The sequence below is a fragment of the Canis lupus genome, chromosome 1, assembly GCF_048164855.1.
Source record: "Canis lupus baileyi chromosome 1, mCanLup2.hap1, whole genome shotgun sequence".
Classification (NCBI taxonomy): Eukaryota; Metazoa; Chordata; class Mammalia; order Carnivora; family Canidae; genus Canis; species Canis lupus.
The window spans coordinates 112,939,688-112,967,284 of NC_132838.1; the positions used below are offsets into that span (position 1 = coordinate 112,939,688).

Sequence of the window (27,597 nt, forward strand, 5' to 3'; positions counted from 1 at the left end):
GATCCTGAGATCAAGAGTCATACGCTCCACAGACCTAGTCAGCCAGGTGCCCTTAATCAATTTTTTAAAAAGATTTTATTTATTTGAGAGAGAGAGGTGAGAAAGCACAAGCAGGGGGAGCAGCAGAGGGAGAGGGAGAAGCAGGCTCCCCACTGAACAGGGGTTCAGGATTTGAGGGGGCTCAATCCCAGAGGAGGCTCAATCCCAGGACCCACTAAGGCAGATGTTTAATGACTTAGCCACCCTGGTGCCCTGCCCCTAACTAAATTTAAAATAAATGGAACCAGAGTATGTTCTCTAAAAATAGTAATCAAACTAGAAATCAATAAATGAAAGACAACAGAAAAATTTCCAAAATATTTTGAAAGTAAGCTACATATATGTAAATAAACTATGGGTCAAAAGAGAAGACTCAAAGGAAATTTTAAAAATACACAGAATTAAATACACTAAAAAATCTCCATCATTTCTGGGATGCAGGTTGTACTGTGTGTTGAGATTGGAATTTGTACTCTGAAATGTTTACAGAGGAAATATCTCAAATCAATAATCTCATGTCCTACCACAAGAACTAGGAAAATAAGAGCAAAGTGAACCCAACTAAAAGTAGAAAGAAAAAAATCATGAAGAGGAGAGCACCCAGGTGGCCCTTATGTCAGACACTGTGAGTGGATAGAATTGACCTGAGCCCCATAGAAGGGCAGGGCTGAGTCCGTAACATCAGAGTTGGTTCTGTGGGTGGGATGTGGATGCAAAAGAGGAAGATGGGGTGGCTGTGAGGGGCCTAGTCTTTTCTCTCCCTTTGAAGGGTCATGGGCAGATGCAGGAACCCTCAGATGTTGACCTCTACCCTGGGAGATCTTCAGGCTTCACTAGCCCTTGGGTGGAACGTTTGCTCTGCCGGGAAGGGCGGGCAGAGAGCAAAGGACTCTGACACCAGGCACAGGGCTCAGCCAGGAGGAGCTGTGAGAAGAGCCCAGGGTTCTGCTCAGCTCTGCTGCCTGGGGGAGGGGGGTTGCTCAGCTGGAGCTCAGGAAACAGGATGCTGTACTCAGGGGGGCTGGAGGCGGGTGATGGGTATGTTTCCAAGGTCAGGTACCAAGAGTCAGAAGTTAATCAGGAAACATTCCTGCCTTACTGTAGGCAAGGGAGTGAGTTGCCTGACCTTCAGGGGCCAGGAGATTCCTCAAAGGCTTGAGCAGACTCCCAGCCTCCCTATGGACACCCTCTGGGTGCAGCAATCAGCCATGCAGGGAGCTGGAATGGATGTGCCAGACAGTAACATCCACACATGTGATAAGGGTTTAGGATTGAGAGATGAGAGCAGAATCGGGTTATCCCATGAGAATGCTACTTCTGCCTCACTGCACTCTCTTCTGTAGAACAGAAATGGGCAGCCTCTCCAGCAGTCCCTCATTGCTCCTCCCTGCTCAAGTCGTGGGGGGAGCAGGGCTGGGACGCTGTCCGTGGTGCTGAGGACCCTCAGGCCTTCCCAGGGTTTGGGAGCCTTCATCTTCTAGCTGTACCCCTCTCTTCCATTCTTAACAAGGAACATTACTGATGAGGAAGAGGTGGAGAGGGCTGCAGGGAGTGTGGACTGGCCTCTGTCTCCAACACTCAGGGCAGTGAGGGTGCGGTGGCCATCACTGCAGGAAGCGACCACAGTCAGATGACCAAGTCCAGGTGCCCATCAGCAGTTTGTTTCGAAGGAGTGTCGAATTTGACCTTGAGGGGTGTGGTATACAGAACAATGATCCTCTCAGAGATGTTTCTATCCTCATCCTCAGAATCTGTGAATATGTCAATGATAAAGAGACTTACAAACTAGGGATCATGTGACTGGGACATTATGGTGGTTTTCCAGGGGGAGGGGCAAAATAACCACAATGGTTCTTTCTTATAAGAAAAGAGGGAAGCAGGAGAGGCAGAGCCAAGAAGAAGACCTGATGGATGGAAACAGGACACAGAAAGACCTGGCATTGCTCTGCTGGCTTTGAAGGTGGAGGCAGGGGCCACAGCCATGGGATGCAGGTGGCCTCCAACAGCTTGAAAAAGCAAGGAAACAGACTTTCCTTGAGCCTCCAGAAGAAGTAGCCAGGTCAGCACCTTGACTTGTGCTGATTTACACCACTGAGCTTGCAATAATTTGGTACAGCAGCAAGAGGAAACTAGCAAGAGATGTCACCTTGTCTAATCCAGCATAGGGTGCATCGGGAAAAGGAAGATCTTAGAGCTGAATAATGATACTTTGGAGGTTGTTTTTCTTACCTCTCATCTCATGACTAAGAACACTCAGGCAAAGGCAGGCACACTTGTGAAATATGGGAGTGGTGCCTTGGTGCTCAGACCACTTTTATTTGTGTGAATGTGGGCACCGGGATGCAAATGAATCCCCATGGGAAGAGCGCCCAAGCTGGGGCCTCAGGGAAGAATGAAGAACTGCTGGCCCAGGTGTGCGGAGGGGGCTGCAAGTGATGCACAGGTAGGAGGAAGCCCATGGCCCAGGTGGAAGAGACCATTTGTCCAATAGCCATGGGAGCTTGGGTGACAGTTTGGTGGGTAAGCCCCCTGCCTCTGACCTAGACACTTCTTTGTCAGGAGGTATGTTTCAGGAAGATCCAGTTCAGGGAGAAAAGTGGACACTGATGGGAAGGACTGGGCTAGAGGGTACAGGCAGTGCCTGTGAGGGCCATGCTCAAGGCATGAATTCTGGGTCTTCCCCACTGGGGTTACTCTGACAGCCTCTCTCTGTCACCCCAGAGGTAAGGATATCCTGAAGGCTGGCCTCTAACACAGAGGAGAAACATTTGGACCCGTGCCAGACCCCTGGGTCCTGGATTTGGGGACAGGAAAGTTTATTGGTGAAGGCCACCAGGGCTGGGTGAGGAGGGCCAAAGGGCTCAGGACACCAAAAGGCTGTGAAAGGGTCCCACTCAGGATGCTTGCCGGCTTGTGGCTGCTCCTCCCTAGCTCCTCTTCCTGTGGTCAGCAGAGGCCCCATGTTCTGTGCACACTTATAAACCTGCTGCATATTTATAAGCTCTGGGAGTGTCTATAGCCTTGGTCCCCATGCGGTGTGAGGACTGCTGAGTGCTCTCATGGTTTGGCCACAGCTCTGGTGTTCTGGTGAGCATGGTCCCAACATGTCCACACCCCTCACCACTTCTTCTATTCTGGGAGACTAGAGATGGGGGCTTGGTTAGCTTAGAGGTAAACATCTCCCTGTGTGACCCAAGAGAGAAGAGACCCAGAGTTTCAGGTGAATATGTTTTCTCTTCTTTTTTTTTTTTTTTTTACTTTATTCTTTTTTAAAAGTAAACGCTATGCCACACATAGGGCTCAAACTCATGACCTCAAGATAAAGAGTAGCATGCTCTACTGACTGACCAGCCAGGTGCCCCTGGGAAAATTTCTGCTAAGAGAAATTGCTATTCACAAAAAAAAAAGGGCAAAAGAGGGGAAGACTCCTCTTTATTCAGGTCCTCTCAACATGTTCCTGGTGATTCAGGGGTAAGGACACTTTCCCTGGGAACCTGTACTTCCTGGGAGATGGCAGCCTTTGTCCCGGGTTCAGGCCAGCCTGTGGATCTCCAGAGAACAGGAGGTACGCAACCCTGGTTCCATGACTCTGAATATCCTCAAGGTTTAGAGCTGGTTCTCTGGCTCAGACTGTGGCTCCTGACCCCACCTAGGGTCTGAGTTCTCAGGAAGTCCCCTGGAAGGAACAATTCCCAGGGGAAACTAAGAAGCCACCTCTTTTTTTTTTTTAAGATTTTATTTATTCATTCATGACAGACACACAGAGAGGGAGAGAGAGAGGTAGAGACACAGGCAGAGGGAGAAGCAGGCTCCACGCAGGGAGCCCGACACAGGACTCGATCCCTGGTCTCCAGGATCCAGCCCTGGGGTGAAGGCAGCACTAAACCACTGAGCCACCGGGCTGCCCTAAGAAGCCACTTCTGCTTTGTGGTTGATCTGGCGGTAAATGCTTGTGTCCAGCTGTCGTAATTCCTGTAAAACAAGAAGAGGCCTCTGAGCCCCTGTAACCTTTTGTGAACATATCTGTGTGACTTTCAGGCTCCAGGCCCACCTGGCCACTCTCTGGGAGCCTTGCTGTGTGGCAGGTTTCTGCCCCAGGCCCCTTCTTCCCCCTCACTAACCCTGATCCCCTTTGCTCTGTTGTTTCCTGAACCTAATAGCACAGCCAGGGGCAGGCGGGGGCAGATCTTTGTCCCCCTAAGGCTTAAGGGACAGGTCATTCATTGCCCACACTCACCTGGTAGATAGGAACTGCTGCTGTGGGGCTGGGCAGGGAGTCCTAATAGGGGAGAATGGGTATTGGTAGCAGAGAAGGAAGGTCATTTCTCTACAGGAATGAGCAGACCTGCCTCTTGAGCAGCCTTCTCCAAGCCTGTTGACCCATGCCCCTGTCCCAGACTACTCCCCACAGCACTGCTGCCTCATTCCTATTAGCCCAGGACCCCTGGCTGATGCTCCCAGTGCCCACCCTGCCCCTAGCTGGACTCCAGGATTCACTTTTGGCCAGCTCGGGGGAGCAGGGAAAACTCAGGACATGGTGGGGACTGGTCCTGCCCCAGAAGTGGGTCCACTCCTGGCCAGTACATGGCTTGCCTTGCCTGGCTACTCTGAAGGAAGCAGGGCCTGTGAATGCTGCTGAATTGGTTGGTGGTTCTGCCGTAAGCCTGCACAGAAGGGGTTCCAGTGGAAAGAGTAGGGGAAGTGGCGAACTTCCTGGGGATGTGGAGCTGCTGGCTGGACCATGGCTTGGGGGCAGAGACAGGAGTTAGCACCCGGGGCTATGAGGAAGCTTGGGCCTACCATCCCAGGCAGGGATAGGTCCTGAGCTCTCAGGGACCAGGGATGAAGGAGCACCTCCCAGGGAGAGACCCATAGGCCATTTTAGGGCACAGTGAGGCCAGGTTATGACCTATGATCCAAATTCCAGAGGTCAGGGAGTATGGCCAGTGGAGGCCCCATGTGCTAAAGCCACGAGAGGTCTCGTGTGCTAAAGGGAATGGCTCAGAAACCTCACAGGGTGATTTCAGGAGTGGACAATATGGGGCAGGTCTATGGGGCTCTCGGTCCCTACTGGGCTGAAGAGATACTCATGAGGGGTGGATGCTGGGCGCCAGAACTCTTTGAGATCATGGCAGGCACTGACCCTAGGAAAGATCAAGCTTAAGTGTGAGGGGATCAGGGTGAGGTCACAGGTTTGGAGTCACAGCTGGGGACAAAGAGGATCCTCATTCAGGCAGGATTAGTGAACTTCTCTCTCAACCACTACTGTTTAGGAGAGGAAAGGCCAAGGAGAGGGGATAAGGAAAGGCCATGGACCATGCCTGTCCTGGGCCTAGAGGGGAAGACCCGCAGGCAATGGGATCTAAGAGAAACTGTCCTGAAAATTGATGGAGGACCTAGGAAAGGAATCAAATATGAGGGTTTGATGAGTGGAAGGGGCAAGGCTGCAGCTGTGTGTTCAGGACATGTTGGGAGCCCTGGGGATACTGGATCCCTGAATGTGGGGCGCCTGATGTGTCAGACCCTCGCCCCCTCAGGCCAGGAGATCCTATAATGTGACATGGATATCCTTGATCTCCATCTGCCTGGAAGAGGCATAGAGGACATCCCAGGACCTCTCCCTGGATGAGCCTAGGTTCTCTGGCCTCACACAATAGAGGTTGTGGTTCCTGATGTGGTTCATCCATCTGCCATTTTGGGGAATGACCCCACCTGGTCTGTCAGGCTCTTCAACTCTCTGCTGTGTGACCTTCCCAAGGAACTTTCTGAAATCTCGAGGCCACAAATCCCCCACACAGGGCATGTGGACTTAAAAAACCACAGGAGGTGCCATTTACTGAGCCCTTACTCCTGTCAGCATTTTTATAGGTTTGCCAAGTGATCAGGACAACCCTAAGGGGCTGTTTCCCAATTGTCTCTAATTTATAACTGATGAGGCTGTAAAGGGAGCACCCATGTCTGCAGCTGGTGAGGAAGGAGCCAGATGGAATGAGAGGGAAAATCAGGGGGGCAGTTGGGAGGCCTGGAAGAGCCAGCCCAGAATCCTAGGTTAGGACGAGGTCTCCCTCCTGCCTGGGGGTCAGCTGTGGGACAGGATCAGCTGTGGAAAATGCCTCTTACCTTCCAGTCCTTCTGCAGAGCAGGAGACACCCCACGGTGGCCATGAATACTAATCTGAGCAGAACCCCAAATGCAATGCCAATGAAGGACCCCACAGGGAGGCCCATGGTGCTTCTTTCATCTGAAATAGGAAGAAAAAGGGAGGGGAAGGAGTCCAAAGTCAAATCTGGGGACACCAGGAGGGGCCAAGAAGGAAGGGCATGCTTAGGGAGGAAGACAAGGCTACTGAGTTCTGGGTGGTGTATGTGTTGTCACCACAGAGTCCTGACACCCTGACTGCTGCATCATTCCTGTTCATCACAGTGAAACCTTGGATTGCTCTCATTCTCACATTGTCCCCCACCAGCAAAGCCATCCTGTTCATCTTCCTCTCACATTATGCCTCTTCTCCTATGTCTTCCCTTTCATCATCATTTTTTCTTGCCTTTCATCATCATTGATGTTCTTACAGGGAGACCTTCATCTGTCCTCTCAACACTGATTAAAGAGAAAAGCCTTAGCCAATGACTTTTGAGGTCAGTTCTGTGCAAAGCACATGAGAAAGAAATGCTTTATGTTTATAACATTTGCTGCTTCTCTGCCCTTAAGGGGGCCAAGTGTCATTCCCACTGTGCAAAATGTGCATCTGAGTGTTTAAAGGGCTTCACTAAATCAGTGAAGGTCACAGAGCTGGAACGTGATAAGAAAACACTGAATCCCAATTCCACGTGGTATTACAGCTAGTAACAAAAATGCCAACAACAAAAAAACCAATAGCTGCTAAATTTGATTGAGCCCCAAATCTGAGTATGATGCTGTCTCAGGATTTCATCTCATGAGCTCATATTAACAACACTCACAACAGCCCAGAGATCCAGCTGTTCTTTCCAGTTTTATATATGAGAACACTGAGGCTCTGGAGGTTGAGAGTCTTGCCCAAGGTCCAACAGCTGGTACATATCAGAACCAAGATGCTAAAAGATTAGTTTAATTCTGGGGACCTCATCCACGATGTCCTATAGGCCTCTACCTCCTCTGGGACTTCATCCATTTCATACCCCCTGCCAGGAAAATATACAGGATGGATGGAAGAGGGGTTGAAGTTCACTCACAGGTCACAGTCACACAGAGTGTGTCACTTTTGCTGGAACTGACCAGGCTGGAGACCTCACATTGGTAACTCCCAGCATCATCCCTCCTGACACAGCAGCCGGGCTGAGGGGTCCTGGTTCCCTGAGAGGATGACCCTTCTCCCCTCTCTAAGTGCCCTCTGCTGTGTCCTGCCTGAGTCTGTGGACACCACACACACAGCCCAGAGTCCCCAGATCCAGGGGATCGTTTCCCTTTGTAATAGAGAAGCTCAGCTGGGCACGGATCTCCCCAGTGTTCTCACCTGCTCTGGGAAGGATGGATTTCCTCCTGGCAGCAAGGTCACAGAGAGGACTCTGGGTGTGAAAAAGGGGCAGCGTGGGTGATGACTGGTGAGGGTCCAGTGCCCATCCCTGGGTGTCAACAGCTTGACCTCTGCTTCCAGGGGCAGAGACTCAGGACCAGGTGTCTGAGGAGCTCATTTACAAGGTGTGAAGAGGAATTCTTGCACATCCTGGGAAGAGAAGCAGTGGTGGGAGATCAGGTGGCTGGGGCTCTCTGGTCCCCAAGGGAAGGTTTTGAGGAGACTCACCCTCTAAAGGTCTTTTGGCTGAAACATGGTCCAGAGACTGTCCATGTGGTCTTGAGTATCCTGGGCAGCCTGTGTCCTCTGCCTGAGGAAGCCTCCTGTGGTCACACTGTCTCTCCCATTGGCTGATGTCAGGTAAAAAGTGGGGACAGCACAGAGACCCCTTACGGATCACCCTAGGAGCACCCTAGACAGAGCCAGCAGGACAGAACAGGCCGGTGGGAGGGACCAGGGGGTCTGTTTGAGAAAGGGATAGAATTCAGGCTCCTCCTTCTCCTCATTAGCCAAAGCCAGCTTCAGGGTTTTGGGTTCCCGGGTATTGTCTGCATGTCCCTATGTCGCCTCCTGGAGGCGCTGCCGGGGGCTGCATCCAGGATGCTGACCAGCTCCAAAGGATATGGGTGGCCCTGAGCCCTGGGCAGAGGTGAGGGACTGGTCAGCCTGGGTCCTGGTTCCTGTGGGTCCTAGACTGCCTGAGTCCATTCTAGGGCAGGGTGAGCCTGGGGAGAGGACAGGCACTGTCCAGAAGATTCCTGAGCCTCTTTCAGGAGGATTATCTACCCAAAAGGATGTGCTCCACAGTAGGAGCTCTCTGTCCTCAACAGTCCAAGGAATGACCTAGTAGTCATCTCTTGAGACTTGGGGGAAAACATACCTGCCTGGAAGGCTGGACACCACAATGCCCTGTCTCTCCATCACAGCCTAGGGGTAGGGGTATTGCCTCCAAGTTATCTGTGTCTCTGTCTTTTCTCTGCTCTAGATCTCCCACAGGAAACAGGAGCTGGAGCGGCTCCACCCAGAGACTCAGCTGAGGGATCCCAGGGCTGCCTCTGTAAAGGGGAGGAGACTCTCAGCCCCCCGGAAACAAAGGCAGATCCTGGGTTCTCCTGTCCCACCTGCACGGGAATGTCCCCTAGTTCCCCAGGACTCCACGGGCTGCTGAGAAATCTTCAGGGGTCTCCACAGACCAGGGGCCTTCAGGACGAAGAGCCTGGGAGCCAGGAGAAGTGTGCGGCGGTGAGACAGGTGGGTCAGAGCCTGCTGGGCTGTGGCGCCCTGAGCAAGGCTCTTGGCTACAGAGCAGCTCTGCCGCCACCTGGTGGACAAGGAGGGAAGGAGGGAAGACAGAGACCTGCCCTGAAGTTGGCTATTTTTTAAATTTGTACTTAAGTAATATTTCATATATGTATATATAATTTTGACAACTTTATTGAGATATAGTGGACATATAAGAAACTCACCAGGGGTGCCTGGGAGTTCAGTGTCTGCCTTTGGCTCAGGTGATGATCTCCTGGTCCTGGATGGAGCCCCAAGTGGGTTCCCTGCTCATTTAGGATTTTGCTTCCTCTTTTATCCCTCCCCCTTGGTCCTGCTATCTCTCCCCAATAAAGAAATAAAAAGGAAACTCAACATATGTAAAGTAAACAATATGTTCAGTTTTCCCATGTGGATGCACTAGAAAATTCATTCCTACATAAGATAGTGAACATGTCCCTTCCTCTCAAAAGTCCCCTCATGTCCTCTCTATTCTTTTCTTTGGCCCCTTTTAACCCTCCTTCCCCTGTTCACATGAAACCTTACATTGCTTGTTGTTAGACATTAGTTTACAGTTTTTAGAATTTTGAATAGGTGAATAATACAATATAATTTAAGGTCGGGGTTGAATTCTTTACTCAGTGTGGTTTAAAAAAAATTAACCCATTGGTACATTTATTGCATGGATCCACAGTTTTATTCTTTTTAATCTCTTAGTGTAGTACATTGGAAGGGTGCAGAAAGGTTTTTTTTTAATTCGTTCACTCATTTATGGACATTTATATTGTTTCCATCTTTGGGCTATTACAAGTAGACTTGCCAGAAACTTTAGTGCAGGAGGCTTTGAAATGGGAGTGTGCTCTCATATCTCTTGGGAAGAGTTACAGGAGGGCAGTGAGGGTATCGCTGAGGAGGCACAAGTTTAATTGGTTGAAGAACATGCGATATTGTTTCCCAAAGTATTGTAATTTTACTTTCTCACTAGTAATGTATGAGAGTGCTTCCATCCTCAACAACACTAATTATGGACAGTCTTTTACATTTGTTTTGCCAGTCTGATGTATGAGAAGTGGCATCTCAGGGTGCTGTTTGCTTTGGTTTCAACTGTGAAAACATTTATCATTGTCTATTACCTTACTTTAACTTTATTAACAGTGCATATGAGATTTATCCACTTAATAGTGTTCCATTATATGTATATACTACATCTCCCTCAACTACTCATCTGCAATGGACATTTAGGTGTTTCCATAGCTGGGCTGTTGGGAATAGTGCTGTAATAAGCACCGGTGTGCACATACCTCCTCGGGATCTTGCTTTCAGTTCTTTTGAGAATTATCTAGAAGTGGGATTGCTGGATCGTATTGTAGTTCTATGTTTAATATCTTGAGGAAACTCCATACAGTTTTCCAGAGTGGCTGTACCAGCCTGCATCCCTCCAACAGTGTATGAGGGTTCCCCTTTTTCTGCATCCTCTGCACCATTTGTTGTTCCAGAGTTGTTCATTTTAGCCATTCTGACTGGTGTAGGGTGATAACTCATGTGGTTTTGATTTGTATTTCCCTGATGCCAAGTGATGTGGAGCAGTTTCCCTTGTGTCTCTTGGCCATTTGTCTTCTTCGAAGAAATGTCAGTTCATGTGTTCTGCTCATTTCTTGACTGGATTCTTTGTTTATTTTTGGTGTTGAGTTTGATGATTTCTGTTAGATCTTCAATAGCAGCCCTCTATCTGATAAGAAATTTGCATATATCTTCTTCCATTCCATCGGTTGCCTTTGAGTTTGTTGACCATCTCCTTTGCTGTGTGGAGGCTTTCCATGTTGTCAAAGACCCAAGACTTCGTTTTTGCTTGGTTTCCTTTGTCTTTGGAGACATGCTAGCCCATTGAACATTAGGTCATTTGTTCCTGTCTTTTTTACTATGCTGGTGTAGGAGTTCCTTTTATCTGGGAGATATTAACCCATTATATGTACATGTTCTAAAATATTCTCTCCCATTTGCTAGGTTGCCTTCTCATTTTGTTCCTGATTTCCATTGCTGTACAGAAAGTGCTTAGTGTGATATAGTCCTACTTGTTGACTTTCATTTCAGTTACCTGTGCTTTTTCTGTCATATCCATGAAGTCTTTGCCAAGACCAATGTCATCAAGCTTTTCCCCTATGTTTTCTCTTAGGAGTTTTATGATTTAAGTTGGTGAATTTTAGTTGATTTTTGTATGTGTAAAGTAAGTGTGCCATTTCATTCTTTTGCATGTGGCTATCCACTTTCCCCAACATCAACTGTTGTAGAGACTATCCTTTCCCACTGTGTATTTTTGACACCCTTGTCGAAGATCCGTTGACCTTATATGCATGGATTTAGTTCAGGGCTCTTTTCTGTTCCACTATTGTTTCCCTCTGTCAATACTGGTACCTGACAGAGAACTGGTTATGAACTTGGGTTTGGCTGCTCACATCTCTTAAATCCACACTTGAGAGACAAGTGACGGTAGATGCATTCATTGGAGTGCTGTCACCATGCCTTAGTATTTTGATGATGGCAGTTTTGGAATGTAGTTTGAAATTAGGAAAAGTGATGCTGCCAGCTTCCTTCTTCTTGCTCAAGCAGACTTTCTATTTGGTGCATTTTGTGGTTCCATACAAATTTCAGAATTGCTTTTTTCTCTTTCATTGAAAAATGCTGTAGGCACATTGATGGGGATTGCATTGCATCTGATTTGGGCTCAAGTCATGATGTCAGGGTCCTGAGATCAAGCCCTGTGCTGGGCTCCCTGCTCAGTTGGGAGTCGGCTTAAGGATTTTCTCCCTCAGCCCCTTTCCATTCTCAGGAGCATTTCTCTCTCTCTCCTTCTCTCTCTCTCAAAAAAAAAAAAAATCAGAAAAAGGGAACGATCTCACATTGACATCACTGGAAACCAGAAGAGAGAACAAAGAATGGACTGAAAAAAGACCACTTGTGGGTCCAGGTCTATGAATATTCTCAATGCTTAGAGTTGGTTCTGTGGCTCAAGCTGCGGCTCCTGACCTTCTAACCCCACACAGGGTCTGGGGTCTCAGGAAGGCCCCTGGAAGTAGCAGTTCGCAGGGGAAACTAAACAGCAATTTCTGTGGTGTAGTTGGTCTGCAGTAAATGCTTGTGTCCAGCTGTCATAATTCCTGTAAAACAAGAAGAGGCCTCTGAGCCCCTATAACCTTCTGTGAACATATCTGCCTGACATTCAGGTTCTAGGCCTACCTGGCTGCTCTCTGGGAGCCTGGCCATGTGGCAGGTTTCTGCCCCAGGCCCCTTCTTCCTCCCACTGACACTGATCCTCTTTGCTCTGCTGTTTCCTGAACCTGACAGCACAGCCAGGGCAGGAAGGGGGCAAATCTTTGGCTCCCTTGGGCTTCAGAGCCCAGAACATTCATTGCCCTACTCACTTGGCAGATAGGAACTGCTGCTGTGGAGCTGGGCAGGGAGTCCTGAACAGGAGAGAATGGGTGTTGGTAGCAGGAAGGGAGGGTCTTTTCTCTACAGGAGTGAGCAGATCTGCCTCTTGAGCAGCCTTCTCCAAGCCTGTTGATCCATGCCCAAACAGGCCCACTGCACTCCCTGCCCCATTCTTGTTAGCCAGGACCCTTCCTGTTGCTCCCAGTACCCACCCTGCCCCTGCCTGGCTGGACTCCAGGGTTTACCTTTGGCCAGCTCAGGGGAATAGGGAAATCTCAGGACATGGTGAGGGCTGGTCCTGCCCCAGGAGTAGGTCCACTCCTGGCCAATACATGGCTTGCCTTGCCTGGCTACTCTTAGGGAAGCAGGGTCTGTGATGCTGCTGAATTGGTTGGTGGCCCTGCCTTGAGCCTGCACAGCCTGGACCCCAGTGGAAAGGCTGGGGGAGGGAGCGAGCTTACCGGGGATGTAGAGCTGCTGGCTGGACCATGGCCTGGGGGGAGAGACAGGAGTTAGCATCCAGGGCTGTGAGGAACTTTGAGCCCACACTCCCAGTCAGGGACACGTCTTTAGCGCTCAGAGAACCACAGAAGGAGCACCTTCCAGGGAAAGACCCATAGGATATTTTAGGGCTTCATGAGTGCCAGGTTATAACCTATGATCCAAATTCCACAAGTCAGGGAGTATGGCCAGTGGAGGTCCTGTGTGCTGAAGCCCCAGAGAAAGGGTCAGAAGCCCCAGGAGTTGAATCCAGGAGTGGACATTGTGGGGCAGGAGTAGGGATCCCAGTTTCTTCTGGGCTGAAGAGATACTCAGTGGTTGGGGATGGATGTTGGGCTCTGGAGCTCTTTGAGATCATGGCAGGCAGTGACCCTAGGAAAGACCACGTGTAATGGGAGCAGGGTGAGGTCACAGCTTTGGTGTCACAGCTGGGGACAAGGAGGATCCTCATGCAGGTAGGAGTTAGAGATCTCTTCTCTCCACCACTGCTATTTAGGAGAGCAAGGGCCCAGGAGAGGGGATAAGGAAAGGCCGTGGAGCACATTTGTCCTGGGCCCACAGAGGAAGCCTTGGAGGCTGATGGGAGTCTAGGAGAAAGTGTCCTGAAAAGTGATGGAAGACCCAGGAGAGGAATCAAACATGAGGGTTTGATGAATAGAAGGAGCAAAGCTGCAGCTGTATGTTCAGGACAAGTGGAGAGCCTTGGGGATACTGGATCCTTGAAGGTGGGGCTCCTGCTGGGGTCAGAACCAAGGCCCCTCAGGCCTGATGATGCTGTAATGTGACACTGGCCATCATCAATCTCCCTCTGCCTGGAAGAGGCACAAAGGACATGCCAGGACATCCTTTGGTTGAACCCAGGTTTCCTGTCTTCCACAACAGAGGCTCTGGTTCCTGCATCTGCCATTTTGAGGGATGATCCCACCTGGCTAGTCAGGCTCTTCCACTCTCTGTTGTGTGACCTTCCCCAGGATCTCTCTCACATCCGGAGCCCACAAATCCCATGCACAAGGTGTGTGGACTAAACAAAAACCATAGGAGGTGCTGTTTACTGAGCCCTTACTCCTGTCAGCATTTTTATAGGTTTGGCAAATGATCAGGACAACCCTGAGGGGCTGTTCCCCAATTGTCTCTCATTTATAACAGAGGAGGCTGTGAAGGAAGTGCCCAGGTCTGTAGCTGATGAGGAAGGAGCCAGATGGAATGAGAGGGAAAATCCAGGGGGCAGTTGGGAGGTCTGTAAGAGCCAGCCCAGAATCCTAGGTCAGGACGGGGTCTCCGTCTTGCCCGGGAGTAGGCTGTGGGACAGGATCAGCATGTGGGAAATGCCGTTGTACCTTCCAGTCCTTCTGCAGAGCAGGAGACACCCCAAGGCAGCCATGAGCGCTGGTCCGAGCGGAACGCCGAGTACAATGCTAATGATGGACCCCATAGGGAGGCCTGTGGTCTTTCATCCAAAATAAGAAGAAAAAGTCAGGGGAATGTGTCCGAAGTCAAATCTGGGGACACCAGGAGGGGCCAAGAGGGAAGGGCATGCTTAGGGAGGAAGGAAAGGCCACTGAGGTCTGGGTGGTGTATGTGTTGTCACCAGAGTCCTGACCCCCTGACTGCTGCATCATTTCTGCTCCTCGAAGTAAAACCTTGGTCTTGCTCTAATCCTCATGTAGTTCCCCGCACCAGCACAGCTGTCCTGTGTATCTTCCTCTCACGTTATGCCTCTTCCCCTGTGTCTTCCCTTTCATCATCACTGATGCTCTTACAGGGAGATTCTTACCTGTCCACTCAACACTGATTAAAGAGAAGAACATTAGATGATAGCTTTTGAGGTCAGTTCTCTGCAAAGCACATGGGAAATACTTTGTATTTATCTCATCTGTTGCTTCTCTGCCCTGGAGGGGGCCAGATGTCATCCCCACTGTGCAAAATGAGTATCTGAGTGTGGAAAGAGCTTGACTAAATCAGTGAAGGTCACAGAGCTGCAACGTGATAAGACAACACTGAATCTCAAATCCACATGACATTACAGCTAGTAACAAAAATGTTAATAACAAAAAACCAATAGCTACTAAATTTGATTGAGCCCCAAATCTAAGCATGATACTGTCTCAGGATTTCATCTCATGAGCTCATATTAACAACCCTCACAGCAGCCCTAAGATCCACCTGTTCTTTCTAGTTTTTTAAGATGAGAACACTGAGGTTCAGGAGATTGAGTGTCTTGCCCAAGGTTCAAGAGCTGGTACATAACAGAAGCAAGATACTACAAGCAAGTCTAATTTTGGGGATCTTATCCATGATGTTTTGCAGGCCTCTACCTCCTCCTCACACTGAGGGGGTCAGTTTTGCTGGAAGTGACCACCTTGGAGACTTCACACTTATAATTCCCAGCATCTTCCCTCCTGACAGGGCATATGGCCAGGGTGCCCTTGTCCTGGGACAGCTTCATCCTCTCTATGAGCTTTAGACTCTGGCCATTGAAGGAACACTGGATAGAGACCCCAGTGTCATTTGTGGAGATCAGGACCACAGAGTTATTAGGTTCTATGACTATGGTATTTCTGGCCTGGAGACAAGGCTGGTCCACTTGCTCTGTGGAGATACACTGGGGGAAACAGAAGGAGAGTTGGCCTGGAGCCAAGGGCTGTGCTCTTTCCTCTGAGATCTCGGCCACTCTAAGGCCCCCGTGAGCTCTATAATGGTGACCCAGGGGATGATCCCGTTGTCTTCAGATCCGATGAAGGTCTTTGTTCAGGTGATGATCTGTAAGGAGAGGGCTTTACCTCCTCCTCTGGCCCTCACATTCCCTTCTGGCCCTCAGTCATGTGTCTGATCTGCCTGGACATCTCTGTAGTATCAGCACTAGGAACCTCTTTTAAGTTGACATGTCCAGAATCCTCATCATCAGGTGGAATTTTTTCCCATGGAATTCTGTATGATTTTTTTCTTGAATTTTTGTGACTTTAAAAGATGAGGCTTCTTTCCTTATATATCTTTCCATGTAGTTTGTGATTGAAAGACTCATAGCCCTTCCATCTCTCTGTTCAAGATAGCTTTATGTAACATAGGGAAGGCATTCATTCACGCTGTCTTTTTTTTTTAATAAAGACTTTATTTATTTATTCATGAGAGAGGCAGAGACACAAACAGAGGGAGAAGCAGACTCCATGCAGGGAGCCCAATGTGGGACTCGATCCCTGGTCTTCAGGATCACACCCTGGGCTGAAGGCGGCGCTAAACCCCTGAGCCATCCAGGCTGCCCCATCATTCACATTGTTATAATTTACTAGGGAATGAGAGCAGACTGCCCAGTCTTCATAACCTTAGGAATCCAAGACTTTTCAATCTACAGGATTTCTCACTCTGAAAAAGATTTTCACCTCCAGACCTGTGGATTCACTCTCATGGCAAAAACCTCCTGTAGAGAAGTGGTTACTGTATATACAGTACTGGCACTCTTAGGAATAGAAGAAAACTACCCCCAACATAGTGAAGGCCTTATATGAAATGCCCGTAGCTAGCATCATACTCCATGATGAAACACTGAAAGCATTTGTTCTAAGATCAGATAGAAGATAAACATGCCACTTTCACCACCTGATTCAAAACAGTTCAGAAGGGGATCCCTGGGGCAGCCCCGGTGGCGCAGCGGCTTGGCGCCGCCTGCAGCCCAGGGTGTGATCCTGGAGACCTGGATTCGAGTCCCACATGGGGCTCCCTGCATGGAGCCTGCTTCTCCCTCTGCCTGTGTCTCTGCCTCTCTCTCTCTCTGTGTCTATGAATAAATAAATAAAATCTTAAAAAAAAAAAGAAGGGGATCCCTGGGTGGCTCAGTGGTTTAGCGCCTGCGCTTAGCCCAGGGCGTAATCCTGGAGTCCCGGATCGAGTCCCAGGATCGAGTCCCGCATCGGGCTCCCTGCATGGCGCCTGCTTCTCCCTCTTCCTGTGTCTCTGCCTCTGTGTGTGTGTGTGTGTGTGTGTGTGTCTCCCATGAATAAATAAATAAATCTTAAAAAAAAAAGTTCAGAAATCCAAGCTAAAATAATTAGGAGGAGAAAAAAAAAAAAACCACAACGCAATCAAATTGGAAAGGAATAAGTATAATTATGTCTGTTTTAGATGACATGAAATTATGTCCAAAGTCCTAAGGATCCCCCCAAAGACTGCTGAACCAATAAATAATTTCAACAAATTTGCAGAATAAATAATCGACATATAAAATCAGTCTGTTGCTAATACTAAGAATGAACTACCCCAAAATGAAACTAACAGAAATGTCTGTTCATGAGTTCTGCCCATTTCTTGACCAGATTCTTTGTTTTCTGGGTGTTGAGTTTGATGAGTTCCTATAGATCTTGGATACCAACCCTTTATCTGATAAGATATTTGCAAATATCTTCTCCCATTCTGTAGGGATTCCTGGGGGCCAGGGAGGGTTATCAACTGTTTCCCTTGCTGTGCAAAGCTTTTTATCTTGATGAAGTCCCAATTCTTTTTTGTTTTTGCTTTTTGTTTTTGTTTCTGTTGCCTCTGGAGATGTGTCTAGCAAGAAGTTGCTGCATCTGAGGTCGAAGAGGTTGCTGTTTGTGTTCTTCTCTAGGGATTTGAAGGATTCCTCTCTCACATTTAGTTCCTTCATCCATTTTGAGTTTATCCTTGTATATGGTGTAAGATCACGGTCCAATTTCATTCTTCTATGTGCGGGTGTCCAATTTTCCCAACACCATTTTTGAGGAGACTGTCTTTATTCTGTTGGATATTCACGAACAGACATTGCTCCAAAGCAAATATACAAGAGCCAACAAAAACGTGAAAAAATGCTCCACATCACTTGGCATCAGGGAAATAAATACAAATCAAAACTACAATGAGATACCAACTCACACCAGTGAGAATGGTTAAATTCAGTCAGGCAACAACAAATGTTGGTGAAGATGCAGAGAAAGCAGAACCCTCTTACACTTGATGGGAATGCAGGCTGGTACAGCCGCTCTGGACAACAGTGTGGAGATTCCTCAAGAAGTTAAAAATAGAGCTGCCTTATGGCCCAGCAATTGCACTACTAGGTATTTTTCCAATGGATATAAACGTAGTGATCTGAAGGGATACCTGCACCCCAAAGTTTTTTTCACCCCAAAGTTTAAAGCAGCAATGTCCATAATAGCCCACTGTAGAGAGAGCCCAGATGTCACTAATGTCACATAGTGTGTCAACTAAAGTTCACTTTGCAAAGAAAAGTGAGGGCAACCTGTGGGTTAGAAGGAAATAATTGCAACTCCTATCAGGTAAAAGGTTAATATTCAGAATATATAAAGCACTTCTGTAATTCAATAACAAAAGGCAACCTGACCCTGAGGACCCTTCTTTCTGCCCCATTTGCAAAGCCCCCTTTTATGCAGGTCTTTCTGGAGCTGAGGACCCTCTCCCCACATTACAGGCTGGACCCAAGGGGCCATGAAAAATCCAAGAGTAAGGGGAGGAAGCACCTGCAGACATGTAAGGGGATCATTCAGGGACAGATTTGGGATATGCTTGTGACAAGAAAATGGGAAAGAACTTATTCTAGGCCCTTTTCTGAAAAGCAGACAGAACTTCACATCAGTGCTCAGTGCAGATGCTCCAGGGATGCACTTATCAGAGACGGTGACAATCTCGACTGTGGTCTTATTGAGGCAAGTGCCATTCTGATAGATAAGATAGATAGATAATGGTGAGCCATTCTGATAGATAAGTTAGGTATAGGATCCACTATGATTTACAGTGATGTTGGGGATAATAAGCTCCTATGTGGATAGCTGGGGTCTCCCACTGATAAACTAAGAATACTGTGCAGGTGGGTTAGTGGCTGTGCCGCAGGAGATACTGAGGTTTCCCCCTAGATGGTAATAGGAGTCTGAGGGGTAAATGGTGGGTGTGTCCGGGCCATCTGGAGCAAACAGAATAAAGCCACAGGTGATGTAATCCCAGGGAAAGGGAAGCTCCCATCTGTATAAGGGCCACAGTGTCCCTCTGAGCTGGGTCCCAACCTTGTTTTCAAACATCCCAACCAGAAGCCCCCTGTGTTCACTGAGCCTGGGTCTGAGACATGAAGCTGTTTCCCCTCCCAGGCTGTTGACCCTCCCAGGAAGGAGCAGCCCACCCCTTCCTAGTCTTGGTTATGCTGGGCCTGCCCAAGTTTGCTGGGGACAGGAAGCCATGGCCAGGCTGGGGGTCCAGCTGAGGGTCATGGACGTGGACCCCAGAAGGAAGGATGTGGCTTGGCCTCTGGCTGTGTGGACTTGAGCTCGCAGCTGGGCCAGGTAGGAATGGAAGTTACTCAACAGAGCACATTCAGGGTGAATGGGTCACTACAATCGGCACTCACTGGGTTCCGAGTTTCACACTCATAGGGTCCTGTGTCATTCCTTGTGACACCATGTACAGTGAGAGTCCTGTTGTCCAGGGACAGCTCCAGCCTGGGACTGTCCGGGAGGCTCTTACTGTTTACTGACCACAGGCAGCTTGTGCTCTGAGTCTGAGCTTCACACATTAACACTACAGAATCCGCATTCTCCACGGGGCTGGAGTTGTTGCTTGTGATGCTGGGTTTGTGTAACTCCGCTGTGCAGACAATAGAGAGAACATTGCCCTGTGTGGTACCTGTGATTCCTCAGCAGGCATCTTTTTAAATATATATATATATATATATATATATATATATATATATATATATATATATATATATAATTTGAGAGAGAAAGAGAGCGCACAAGAAGGGGGAGGATCAGGCACAGAGAAAGGGAGAAGCAGACTTGCCACTGAGCAGAGAGCCCCACCAACCCCTCGATCCAGGACCCTGGGATCATTACTTGAGCCGAAAGCAGACTCTTAAGCAACTAAGGCACCCAGGTGCCCCTTCCACAGGCATCTTGAATCAGACGTGACATATCCCAGCACTCAGCCAACTAGAGTCCTTAAAAGAATAAAGCAAATCTGTGTATCCGCAAAAAAAAAAAAAAAAAAAAAAAATACAGTGGCAGCCCTGGTGGCGCAGCGGTTTAGCGCCGCCTGCAGCCCAGGGCGTGATCCTGGAGACCCTGGATTGAGTCCCAAATCGGGCTCTCTGCATGGAGCCTGCTTCTCCCTCTGCCTGTGTCTCTGCCTCTCTCTCTCTCTGCATCTCCATGAATAAATAAATAAAATCTTTAAAAAAAATACATGAGTATCTGAGCGCTCAGGGAGAGCGAAGCCCCAACTCTGTGTGCCTGAAACTTCAGGCTTTCTCAAATGTGGATTACAGAGTCAGAGGAGAAGACGCCAGACAGAGTCACAGGCAGCCCTGGACCTCTCCTGGCTCATCAGAGACATGACAGCCTGCCCTGGAGATGGGGTTATGAGCAGAAATGACACCCAAGTCCACCAGGAACAAGCCCAGAGGTCAGTTCACTTCTCAGCCCCCCACAGCCTGGAGACGTAGCACCCCCTGGCTGTTTGATAACGAGTGACAAGAGGCAGTGACCCCTTACATGGCAGAGCCAAGTCCAACCACTAAGCAAAGAGCCAGAGGATGAGCAGGAAGCAGGGGTGGTGAGCGATGAATGATCCATCATCTCTTCAGAGAGGGGTCTTGGGTGCAGGATCCTAGGAGGTCTGGCCACACAGGCTCCCTGCCCTCCAGCGGGAAAGAATCCCCCACCATCCACTCCTTCCCTCCTAAGCAAAAGCAACTGAGTCTGTTACGTGTGGACCCTGTGCTGGTTTCAGATGCAGAGTCAGGAGGGGAAGGCAAGTCCCATCCCTTACACCCCAGTGGGAGCCACAGCAACACATCAGGAAACAATCTGATTTCAAGTCCAGCCCAGGCAGGCGAGGATGAGCCCCCTGGGGTTGGGGGGGCAGGGGCATTCTCCCTCTGATTGCTGAGGCAGGTCATTCTGGTCTAGAGTAAACTGGAGTGAGCCTCCATTTGGTCTCACTGCCCAGACCCACTGATGGAGGAGACGACGGGGCTGGGTCTGCAGAGAGAACTTGGGTGACTGATGTGCTGCTCATCAGTTTGTGTGACCCTGATTCAGTGACTGTTTATCCCTATGCCTTGGTTTCCCCAGAATGCAAGAGGAATAATGGTAGATGATGTCTATTTGCCAGGCCTGTGAATTAACCTTTAAACATCCTGAAATACCTGATCTAAATTTTGTCCATAGCAGCTGGTCAATCAAATGGCCTCTGTTCCTGCTCACCCCACAGGAGAGGGCTCCCTGGGCCTGAATCTGGGTGGAGGAGGAGCTGCCAGGAGCATCTCACTGCTCTGTTGCTCCCTGGGGAACTGCCTTTCCTCTGGAGACCCCAAGTCCCCCACAGCAGTTGGCCAACAGACTGGGGACCTGTTATGTCTGTGCTGTCCATTCTGAGCCTCAGGTGAAGGCCCAGGCCCTGCCACTCCCCCACATGTGGCTGGTGACCAGCTCAGGTTGTTAGGAATTCCTTGTTCCCAGTTGGCTCTGCCCAAGAGCCCCAACTCCATCCTGGCACACACTCCCCGGGGTCACCAGAATCAGGGGTCCAAGACAGTGGTCTGGGCAGAGGCTTTCTGGGCTGAGGTCTGGGGAGGATCCCTCAGGCCTGGCCTTGAATGAGTCCTGCAGGGTCTTTGTCAGATGATTACAGAGTCTGAATTCCAGGAAAGGAATTCCAATCCTAGGAAGTATGTCTCCACTGTGTGTGGGTCCCCCACGAAATGCCTGAACCCCTCATGGGACATAATGCAGAGAGGGATGGAGGCCCAGTGCAGGCCTGCGAATCCTGTGTGTGTGTAGTGGAAATCCCCCCACCTGACACCAGACATGAGAGAGGAAATACGAAATACACGGAGCTGTCCAAGTACTTGTTCAATTTGAAATTTTTTCTTAATGATTTGTAGGGTGTAATACCCCATGTCGTTCAGGGTGATGTTCTGGAACAGCAGGGATCTATTGGGGTAGGCTGTCTCTCTGCCCCATGTGCAGGCCCCAGGGTAATCACTTGTGTGTTTCCTACATATGATACGATAGAATTTCCTCTCTGAACCAGTCATAGCCTAGAAGATTCCCGGGCAGATTGTGGACACGCAGAAGCACATCCTTCCCTTCGGCAGCATCAATAGGCACAGATTCCACAGTGACTTGGGCAGTGGTGGGCGAGTTCTGGAAGGTTAAGAGTGAGACTAGGAGGGAAGAGAGGGGATGGATTATTGTTTGGACTTACATGTTGGGACAGAAAGCTGAGGCCCTGGAGACACAGCAGGTCCTAATCCCCCAGCCTCAGGGGAGGGGTGTGAGCAGACATGTGTATCTGGGTGTCTGTGTGTCTCCTGTTGGTCAAGGTCAGTGGCATGACCACGTTATTTTGGGCCCCTCAACTTAATTTCCTGTTTCCAAAGCTCTTCCTCAAATGTGTGTGGCTCACACCCTCACTGCCCTCAGATACCTGGTGACACTCAGGGGGTCCCTGGGAGAGGCCTGCCGTGACCTGCTCCTCTAAGGACCCTCTGTCTTCATGTCCTGACCTTTCCCTGCTCTGTTCCCTTCATTGCCGCTTATCCTTACCTGACATGACATTCCAGATGTCTCTGCGGGTCTGTCTTCCTCCCAGAGAAGTGAGCTCAGGGAGCAGGGACTGGTCTGCTCTGTGCTGTCCCCCGGGGTGGCCCCGCTGCAAATACCAGGGCTGAGCGTCCCCAGGGCCCTCCGAGTCTGGCGCTTATCGGTCAGGACCCCAGGGTGGTGGCAAGGCCAGGGTTTAGGGTCCCTGGGTGTGGTTCCCGTCAGGTTGCAAAACTGAGTCCCCGGTGAGGAGGCCCTTGGGACCCAGCCCCTCACTCCCCACTTGCAGATCCCGAGGCCGCCCCGTCGCTGAGCCGGCTCCCCCGCCCCGCCCGCCGCCCCGTCCCCCGCGGAGCCCCGTCCGCCCCCCCAGGCCCCAGGCCCCAGGCCGCCGCTCCCCCGTCCTCCCGCCCCTCCCAGGGGATCGGCCCCCTCACCGGCCAGCAGGAGCTCCTGCCAGGGGCCGCGCCCTGCTCGGGGAGAGGCCGAGGGGGGCTCCATGGTGCCCGCTGCCCGCTCCGTCCGGCCGGGGTGAGAGCAGCTGCCGCCGCGCAGACGCTCGGGCCCCGCGGGCCGCCCCACAGCGCCGCGTCCTTCCCCCTCCGCGCGGGGCCGCCTCTGGGGGCGGGGCCGGGTCACGCGGGCCGGGCGGGGGCTCGCCGGCCCCCCCCTCCCCGACGGCAGGTCCCGGGGTTCCCTTCCTCTGTCCCCGTGGGGGTCCCCGCAGCTGCTGAGGCCTCCGGTCTTCAGCGGGGATTTCCCGGCAGACGCGAGCGCGCGCACACGGCCTGCTTGGCCCGAGCACGAGCCCGGGGCGTCGGGTCCGGGGCGCGCCCCGCAGCTGGGGGCGAGGTGCAGGGTCCGCGCCCCCACAGCCCTCCCTCCTGGCCCTGGGGCTTCCCCCTGCAGAGCGGGAGCCCGCGGCCGCCTCCAGAGCCTGTCCCGGGACGTCACCCCCACCGGGCCTGGGGATCACCTGGGGAACGTCATCAAGACTGCGGAGGCCCAGGTGACCCCTGGACAGGCTGCTTTAGCAGATGCGCAGCCAGACTGAGACCCCGGGACGTGGCGCCGGGGCCGCCTCTGCTCTGCGCCCACGGAGGGAGGGTCCGCAGATCCTGTGGAAAAGCAGATCTGACTCGGCAGGTGTGGTGTGGACCCCGGAGCCTGCATCTAACCAGCTCCCAGGGGACGCGGATCCTCCTGGCCCCGGGGGGCAGGCTTTGAAGAGCCGGGCTGAGGGGGACCCGGCTCCCTGAGAGGGTGACCCTTGTCCCTTCCCTCAGTGGCCTGTGCTGTGTCCTGGCCTTGAGTCTGTGGGCACCACACACACAGCCCAGGGTCCCCAGGTCCAGGGGATCGTTTCCCTTGGTAACAGAGAAGCCCAGCTGGGCCCGGGTCTCCCCAGTGATCTCACCTGCTCTGGGGAGGATGGATTTCCTCCTGGCAGCAAGGTCACAGAGAAGACTCTGGGGGTGAGACATAGGCAGGCAGGGTGATGACTGATGAGGATCCACTGTCCATCACTCAGTGTCTCCAACCTGGCCTCTGCTTTAGGGACACAGACCCAGTACCAGGTATCTCTGGATTTCAGATCCCAGATGAGAAGTGGATTTCTCTATGTCCTGGGAACAGTAGATGATGGCGGCTGGTTAGGTGGTTCAACGCACCCTGGTTCTCAAGGGGAGTTTTGGAGGAGACCCTCTCTCAGTGTCTGTGAGCAGAACTTGGCCCAGAGACTGTCCATGTGATTCAGAATCCTGTGCATCCTCTGTTGTCTGCCTGGGAAACCCTCCTGTGGTCACGCTGCGTCTCCCATTGTCTGTTGCCAGGCAGAGTGTAGGCTGCACAGGGACTCCTGACAGATTGGGGTGCTCCTAGGGCCCTAGATGGAGTAAGCAGGACAGAACAGGCATGTGGGAAGGACCAGGGGGTCTGTTGGAGAAACGGATGGAAATTAGCTCCTCTTCCACCTCCTTAGCCAAAGCCAGCTTCAGGGTTTGGTTTCCTGGGTGTTGTCTGCATGTCACTATGTCACCCCTGTATGGATGCCAGGGGCTGCACCAGGATCTTAAGGAGGCTCCAAAGGATGTGAGTGGCCCTGAGCCCTGGGCAGGGGTGAGGGACTGGTCAGCCTGGGTCCTGGTCCCTGTGGGTCCTAGACTTCCTGAGTCCATCCCAGGGCAGGGTGAGCCCGGGGAGAGCACTGGCACTGTCCAGAAGATTCCCGGTCCTGTGTCAGGAGAATTATCCACTCAGGGATGTGCTCCACAGAAGCTCTCTGTCCTCGAGATTTCAAGGAATGAAAAGGTGTCCCCACAGACCAGAGGCCCTCAGGATGAGGAGTTGCCACCTGACATCTTTTGAGGTCAGGGTAGGGCTCTGGCCTCCCCTGGTGGTAAGTCCACATGGGGTGTGATCCAGAATTTGTGCCAGGTCAGTTCTCTGAGAGCAGAAGAGGGACACAGGTTGCCCACCCAGGCCCTCTGGGGAGAGAAGTCATTCACAAGATGTAGATGGGCAATGTAGGCTGGGCTTCCTGGGGTGTCAATGTTCTGGAATGAATGGGGTCCGGCCTCTAACTGAAAGAGGCCCCTGTCCTCCCTCCTGAATCTAGGAGGGGGTAGAGGCCCCACAGGCTAAAGGGCCACCTTTCACACTCGGTGGCCTCCCCCCCATGCTGATGCCAGGGCCCTGGGTCTACAGCAAAGGGGCTCTGACCACCAGGTGTTGCACGTGGCTGACATGCTTCTAAGTTTTCCTTTTCGCCTTCATCCGTGTTTATTGACCTACTCTTACTGGGTGCAGACAGGGACGCCTGGACACAGGCCTGGCTGCTGTCTCATCCTCCCCGACATTGTGGCTGGTGCAGTGTCTGTTCAGAGGACACACTGGGCCCAAGGAGAGGACCTTCCCATCTCTCATCAGGGGCTTAGTGGCGGACGGCCTGCACCTTGGCTCCCCGCACTGCTCTCCCAGATGGTATCTTGACAAACCTTGTCTTCGGCCCTCCTCTGCCTCAGCACCAACTCCCTGGCGCAGACGTCTGGGCCCTCTTGGGGCCTCCAACTGACCAAACCCTGAGCCTCACATAACCGTCTTTGTGTTGGAGAGAAGGGCTCAGTTATAGGATCAGGGCAGCCTCCTGAGAAAGCGCCTCCAAGCCGAGGTGACCCCCATGTGCTGGGACTTGCATGTCCCATCCAGCTGCATCTTGTTGGGTGGTCATGGGGTCGGGGCAGAACCGGTGCGGGCTGTGCTCCGGAGCTCCAACCTGCTGCCGGTGAGAGCTGAGTGCGGGTTGGTGCTTTCAGAACTTCTCAATCTGTGGACGCTGCCTGTGGCCAGGAGCTGGAGGTTCTGGTGATGGCTGGGATTCAGCCACTTGGGGGTGCCTGGGGGGCAAACCTGCCAATCAGTTGCCTGTGCCACCAGCCCCGCAGAGTCGAGAGGTGGGCGGGTGCTTGGTGAGGACATTGATAAAGCACTCCTCTAAATGGTGGAGCATCAGAGGCTCCCGTGGTTCAGAGGGGACCCAGGGTTGAAGGGCAGGGAGCTGCCAGCCCACAGGTGCTGGGAACCAGACCAACACTGGCCAGTCCTTGACTAAAGTCCATTTTGTGGAGTTTAGACTCATACTTAGGGAATGATGCCAAAGTATATGATTCTGAAGATACAGAGACACTCCTGGGATATAATGTACTTGAGAGAGAGAGAAAGAGCGCCTGTGCCTGGGAAGTGAGGGGAAAGGAGGAGGCCAGAGGGAGAGAGAGAATCTTAAGCAAGCAAGCCCCCCACTGGTGGCTGGGTCTCACCCCTGAGATCACGACCAGAGCTGAAATGAAGAGTCCGCCAACCGAGGCGCGCAAGTGCCCCTCATGTCCTTCTTGAGATTTCTTCCAAATGGTACTACGACTGCGCATTCATTGCTAAGATGCCCCTCAAATGGTGAGAACATCAGCGGACACTGTCTAAGGACATCGCATACAGATTTGTGCTCATGCGTGTTTCTACGTCCCAATGTCTATAGTTCTCCCTCAGCCGACTTGCCAGTATAACCCGGTGGGTGCCCTTCTGATTTGTGGTTACCCGCTTTGCAAAACCAGTCTTCCAGGTGGTGAGCCCTGGGCGGCCATAAATGAATCTCTGTTCAATATGCCTCCTTGGGAACCTGAATGTCCCTTTTGTCCAGGCTGAGCCCCACAGTCTCCTCTCCAGGGCGCTCTGCTCTTCCATCTGCAGGAGCAATCCACGAGGCGGCACCCACGGCCCTCCCTGAACTCTCATCCATCTTTCCCATCTTCTGAGACAATTGTGTTTTCACTGCCAAAACCACCAACCCTCAAATACTCTTTACATTCACTCAGGGTGAAGTTCCTGGGATGGAAATAGGGGTCCCCAGAGAAGAACCTCCGATGAGAAGATGTGTCTGAATGGGCTGGTGACCTGGAACCAACCTCAGGTCTAAGGCATTGGCGAGGGGATGGTGCAGGGACAGCGGGCAATGTAGGCTGGACTCTCAGATGCCCCAGCCCCACGTACGGGCCCTGGGGGAATGACTGTGAGCCTGTGTCCCTAAAGGATCTGTGCTATGGGCCTTGGCAGGGCTTCTGTAGAACATTCCAGAAGGGTTTCCTGGGTATTTCAAGAACCTTCTTACCTGGAAGAATCAGGAGAGGTATGGCATTCTCCAGGGCACAGGAACTCTCCCGGCCTGAGGGAGTAGGTGGTATCCAGGCTTCACCACCTCCTCTGGGTCAGGCCCCCAGATGTCGGGAGAGTGAGGTCTCACCTGGCCTGGTTCTGCAGGACACCATTGCTGGGCTGTGTGTGGGGAACTCGGCCTCCCCACCCTCTGACTACAGTGCAGGAAAGAACCCCAAAGTCCCTTCAGACTTGGACAGTGAAGGAGCACAGGTGAGTTCGGGCAGGTGGGTAAGGAGACTGTAATTCCTGGAGGTAGGAGTGGTTAGGGTGATGGACACACACATGGGACCCAGCCCGTGTGCTGCTGCAGCTGACTCACTAATGGAGAGGTTGTCCTCTGGAGAATCCAGCCTTTTCCTTGTAAACATTTGCTCACTTCCCACCGTGGTGCTTCCAGCCGAGGCACCTCAGTCCTGTTCCACAAGCCAGTCCTGCATCAGCTCCCTGTCCCCATCACACCCGGGCAGCTCAGTGTGCCCAGCTGTCCCAACCTCCCTGGTCCTCCCAGCAGTCATCGCACCTCTGTCCCCACCAACCTGGAGGCTGTCAGTC

General features: G+C 51.4%; 1 pseudogene; it reads right to left on the minus strand.

Moving 5' to 3' along the window:
• Nucleotides 1-16,857: 16,857 nt before the first annotated feature.
• Nucleotides 16,858-23,098, minus strand: LOC140604937 (cell adhesion molecule CEACAM1-like; annotated as a pseudogene).
• Between the last annotated feature and the right edge of the window lie 4,499 nt (nt 23,099-27,597).